Source organism: Bubalus bubalis, chromosome 15 (assembly GCF_019923935.1).
Source record: "Bubalus bubalis isolate 160015118507 breed Murrah chromosome 15, NDDB_SH_1, whole genome shotgun sequence".
Classification (NCBI taxonomy): Eukaryota; Metazoa; Chordata; class Mammalia; order Artiodactyla; family Bovidae; genus Bubalus; species Bubalus bubalis.
The window spans coordinates 63727735-63733541 of record NC_059171.1 but is presented as its reverse complement, the minus strand read 5'-3'; the positions used below and the strand labels follow the sequence as shown (position 1 = coordinate 63733541).

The window sequence follows — 5807 nt, the reverse complement described above, 5'->3', positions numbered from 1 at the left end:
CATTTTGGAATGCAGGGCACTGTGATTTTTACTGCAGTCTTACTTCTCTGCTTCACATCTTAACTTTTATATTTTTTTGTCTTGTGATTAAGGTCTTCTCAGGTGACTCAGAGGTAAAGAATCTGCCTGCCAATGCAGGAGACACAGGTTCAATCTCTGGGTCAGGAAGATCCCCTGGAGAAGGAAACGGCAACCCAATACAGCATTCTTGCCTGGGAAATTCCATGGACAGGACCCTGGTGGGCTACAGTCCATGAAGTCACAGAGTCAGATGTGCGACTAGGCCTATAGATTACGGTTAATTTACATGCCTCTTTACCTCAGGAGTTGATAAACACTCTCTACTGTTCTTTGCTTTTAGAGGATCTACATTCAAAAATGCTATTATAGATGCAGGAAGTCAAAGTAATATGAAAGTATGTAGAAGTTGGTCCTTTGTGAAGGAGAGATTTGATTTGCCTTCATCTTTGTTTCTGCCAAGGAAAGACTGAGGACCCACAATGCCTTGACTGGTTTTGATGTCTATTAGATGGATTTCTCCTGAGGAGTTTAGATAATCTCTGATATTTATATAGTGGCAATCATATCTCTGGCACTTAGCAATAGCCAGAAAGAGATTAGATAAAAGACTCTTAAGAGATTAGTGTAATGTAACCCAGACTTTGATGCATCTGTTCTCTGCTGGCTTTCCAAGTCCCGCCCACATGATATTTTTCCCAGGAAATACAAGGGGCAATTTTAGGGTCTTCTACTAGGATTGTTTTCTCTGTTCCATTGTTTTGAATATTATTGTCTTGGTGCCTGGATCTTCCGTGACATAAAATGTTTAAACAGTCAATTTTCTTTTATTTATTCATTTATTTATTTTTAATTTTTAAAAATTTATTTAAATTGGAGGCTAATTAAATTCACTATCATCATACAAGGGCTCTTTAGAAATATCCCGAACTATGACCACTACTGAGATGGACCTTCAACTCAATCACTTTTTTAAAGAAAAAAATATATATATGATTAATTAATTCCACCTCCTAATCCTCAGACTCCATTCACATTTTTCCAGAACACTCCATTTCTCTTCAACCTATTCTGCATCTCTTCAAATCAGAGTAACTGGGGCAAAAAGAAAGCCCGATGATTGGGTGAAAGTGTTGGGATAGAGAGGAAGCCTTTGCACATTTCTTTGATTATTTTTACTGATTGCCCAACGTTCCTTTTTAAAGACAGCTCCATTTCTTAAAAGCCTGAGAATGATTGCTTATGCTAATCCTAATGCATATCTAAGCATATTGGCCACTTGGCCCAGTTTCTATGTTTGCAATTGAACACACATTGAACCCTACCAGGTCTCTGCCTGCTTTCCCACTCTCTCAAACACCCATACAGAAACACACGTACACACAGATTTCTTCTTGGTCAGTATGTGCTCCCTAAGGTTCAAAAACATCCCCTTAAAATACCCCACACACACGTTTCTAAACCACTAGTACCCTTCCTGGTATCAAAGGAGTGCACTCCCTCCATAGGGTTGTCTTACAAAGATATTTTTTTAAGTATATTTTGATGCTTTTGAACTGTGGTGTTGGAGAAGACTCTTGAGAGTCCCTTGGACTGCAAGGAGATCCAACCAGTCCATTCTGAAGGAGATCAGCCCTGGGATTTCTTTGGAAGGAATGATGCTAAAGCTGAAACTCCAGTACTTTGGCAACCTCATAGGAAGAGTTGACTCATTGGAAAAGACTCTGATGCTGGGAGGGATTGAGGGCAGGAGGAGAAGGGGACGACAGAGAATGAGATGGCTGGATGGCATCGCTGACTCGATGGACGTGAGTCTGAGTGAACTCCGGGAGTTGGTAATGGACAGGGAGGCCTGGCATGCTGCAATTCACGGGGTTGCACATGACTGAGCGACTGATCTGATCTGATCTTGCTTTACAACCAGTTTCTCCTATAAAAGATATTTAGTTTTATGTCCAATTAATATTTTATAATTTCAATCCATGGAGCATTTCCTTTATGAGATGATGTCTTTAATGAAATGTATGACATCAATTTTGAAATCTAGTGATATCATAATTGCAACATTCAGTTGGCTTCTCCTTTGATATTGACCACCTCTTCACTTTCATTTTCAATATTATTAACTAATATTTGTCAAAACAAGTAAAGTTACTAAGAGGAATGTAAAATAGCTAAAAAAAAATTACTCTGAAAATTCTCTTAGGAAGTGATGAAGGCAAAACACAACTGCCCCCGCTGAGATTTGAACTCAGGACCTTCAGATTATGAGACTGATGTGCTGCCTACTGCGCTAAGGAGGCAAGATAGAAACATGGCTCTCTGTGGACACTCCTCACAAACAGGCATTTTCCTTTGAAGCCTGAAAACTGGTAGAATATTAGAAACATCAAATTTTTTTTATTGCTTTCAAAATACATTTCAACAATTGGCTCAAACTGTCTTTCAAAATTGAAGCTGCTTTAATTATACAGACTTTTCTAGTGTAGAGACACAATATACCAAGATAAAGTTAACCAGTGTTTTTATATGTGTGCTCTGCTGCTGCTGCTGCTAAGTCGCTTCAGTCGTGTCCGACTCTGTGCGACCCCCATAGACGGCAGCCCACCAGGCTCCCCCGTCCCTGGGATTCTCCAGGCAAGAACACTGGAGTGGGTTGCCATTTCCTTCTCTAATGCATGAAAGTGAAAAGTGAAGGTGAAGTCGCTGAGTCTTGTCTGACTCTTAGCGACCCCATGGACTGCGGCCCACCGGGCTCCTCAGTCCATGGGATTTTCCAGGCAAGAGTGCTGGAGTGGGGTGCCATTGAGTCCAACTCTTGGGACCCTATGGATGGTGGCCCGCTTGGAATTCTCCAGGCAAGAATACTGAAGTGGGTTGCCATTTCCTCCTGCAAGGGATCTTCCTGACCCAGAGATTGAACCTGTGTCTCCTGCGGCCAATGCAGGAGCATTCTTTACCACTGAGCCACCTGGGAAGCCCTCCTTTATGTGACCTTTTTCTTATATTAGGGCTTCTGTTGTGGCTCAGCTGGTAAAGAATCTGCTTGCAGTGTGGGAGACCTGGGTTTGATCCCTGGGTTGGGAAAAAAGGCTAGCCACTTCAGTATTCTGGCCTAGAAAACTCCATGGACTGTATAGTCCACTGGGTTGCAAAAAGTCAGACAGGACTGAGTGACTTTCACTTTCACTTTGTCTTCTATTAAGCTCCTTGCCTTAAAGATCCAGGAAAGGATGAAGGAAACGGTAGGAATATTTTGGAAGAGGGTGGATTGCAAAATGTTGCTTATTGTCCTGATATTTAATATAATTTAACTGAGAAGAATATAGCTGCATTTTGTTCTGGCAAACAACAGCGTTTTCTTGAAGACCTGTAACATGCATTGCTACCACGGTTCTAGCTGAACAACCATGCCATTCCAAGCAGGTCATATAAGGTGATTTCTGCAACCTTCTAAAGCTATTAGTAGTTTTGAATGATTTTTCCATGCAAATCTTTGCTACTGACATAACTAGTCAGTAGACTAGTTATGATGAAAAGAGACTGCTTTTAGTCCTAGTAGGTGAAAGAATCAACTAGGTGTGAAATCTAAGCAACCAGAACAAAGAAACACAGGCTGGCAGACCTGGGTGGAGTGAGGGAGTTTATTTTTAACATCTCTGTAGGGCCATTTGTGTGTTAGATGTAAGCACAACGTGAAGTTAACTTCAAGGAAAAAGGACATAGATTTAAAGAAAACTACACATTAGTTATTTAATTTGCATATCTACACCTCTTTAAGATTACAGTTTCACTTTAGGAAACAGAGCATTAATAGTTTGACTTTTAATCAGCAGCTACCAGAGCTGTCATTTTTAAGATATCAGTTCCATATTTACTCACAATAATCCTTCCAAGAGCTCTGAAAAGCAGTGGAGAAACAGACATAGAGAACAGACTTATGGACATGCAGAGAGAGGAAGAGAGGGTGAGATGTATGAAAAGAGTAACATGGAAACTTACATTACCATGTGTCAAAGGGATAGCCAATGGGAATTTGCTGTATGTCTCAGGGAACTCAAACAGGGGCTCTGTATCAACCTAGAGGGGTGGGATGGGGAGGAGATGGGAGGGAGGTGAAAGAGGAGGGGACATATGTCCACCTATGGCTGACTCATGTTGATGTTTGACAGAAAACAATAAAATTCTGTGAAAGCAATTATCCTTCTATTAAAAAAAAAAAAAAACTCTGAAAAGTTACCAAAGCCTATGTTGTCCAGGGGGCAGATAAGAAAATTTTTCTGTTAGCTGAAAGGAAAAAAAAAAACCCCAGATATCCATAGATGGCCATAACATTGTGTAAAACACACCTGCTTTGAATACAAAATATAAAACACCAGAAATAGATTAGAGGGAGGGAAAAGAGAGTCAATAAAGTGACGTGACTGAGGAAAGATACCCTACCAGACAAAAGGACGACATTGTGTTCAGGTGCTTTTTTATTCCTGAGAAGAACAGATTTATCAAACTATCATGTTAAGGGTAAAAATCACAACCACGACACAATCAAAAGTTTCCATTGTTTGTGAAGCAAACTTGGCAAAGTTGACTGGTCAAGGTACTCAAGGTTTTGTCTGTTGAACTAGAGTGTAAGCTCCTGTAGGTCAGGAATTACAGCAATTGTTTTTCTGCCTGTCTCTTTTAGAAGGTACGGAAAAGATGCTATCTGCCTCACAGACCTATAAAATGGCCCTGTTGAATCCGTTCTCACTCAGGTCCCTCGACACACTTCTGACTGGGGGCAGAGGGCAAATTGGACATCAAAGAGTTGCCAGAGGCTTTTTTGCTGTGGAAGGCTGAGGAGCTCTGGATGATTCTTTGATCTCTGTTTCCCTCCGCCACCCCCCTCTGCCCCCACACATACCTCACATCAGTCTTCCCTAGACCCCACCCTGTGTCTCTGCTCTCCTCAGCTGCTCTCACAGAAGACCCCTGACATCCTGGTCCACATTAAGGAACGAAACTAAACAAGAGTGCAAACAATCAACCTTCTAATCCAGACAAGCTGCTGTCATAGCCTTTGGCTCCCTTATCTGCACAGAGAAAACATTTGGTGAAACCTTTTAAATCTCAGTTTAAAAAAAAAAAATCAGGGGCAGTTTTTTCCCTCCCCCCACCCCCCTCTTCATTTTATATAGAACCCAGATTCTACTGCTCTCTTTGGCTCACCTGCGAAAGAATCAAGGGGGAAAGTTTCTAAGGTATTAAATCTGAAGTATATACATCTAGCTATAGAATTCTTGAAAATCTTTACAACTTAAAGATTTTCTACTGTAAGCAAACCTGTCCTGAAAGTGCAGCATTTCATGAACTGCAGTGTACAAGCAGAGGATGGTTTCTTTGGAGAACAAACTGATAGGCTTGTTAAAAAAAAAAAAAAAAAAAAAAAAAAAAAAACCTATGTAAATGTTAGAATCTCTTACATACTGGAACACACAAGAAGAGTAGTTGAAAATAAACTTCAGTTTCATCAAGAGAGGCTTGGTTCAACATAAAAGATTGTCTAAAATGTATAAGATGTTTTAGAATCTACTCTAAGAAAGAGAATATGCGATCACTAGCTTTGATGTTTTAGATTTCAAATGCCTAGAGGAAGGGAACTGAACCCCATGACCTTCTGAGGACTCTGCTCAGTGTGCGAAGCTCATTCCAGTTCTGGAATCGGCAGATGGTGTTCACCCTGGATTGAGTCCCTAAGTCAAATCCTGTACAGCATCACTCAAGTATGTTCTGCTAAGTAGTAGTTGCAT

At 40.7% G+C, this 5807-nt stretch overlaps 1 non-coding gene across 1 annotated transcript; it reads right to left on the bottom strand.

Annotated features, from left to right (window-relative positions):
* Positions 1-2248: 2248 nt before the first annotated feature.
* On the bottom strand, positions 2249-2321 carry TRNAM-CAU. The gene has a single exon. It is a non-coding gene; the product is annotated as a tRNA-Met (tRNA).
* Between the last annotated feature and the right edge of the window lie 3486 nt (positions 2322-5807).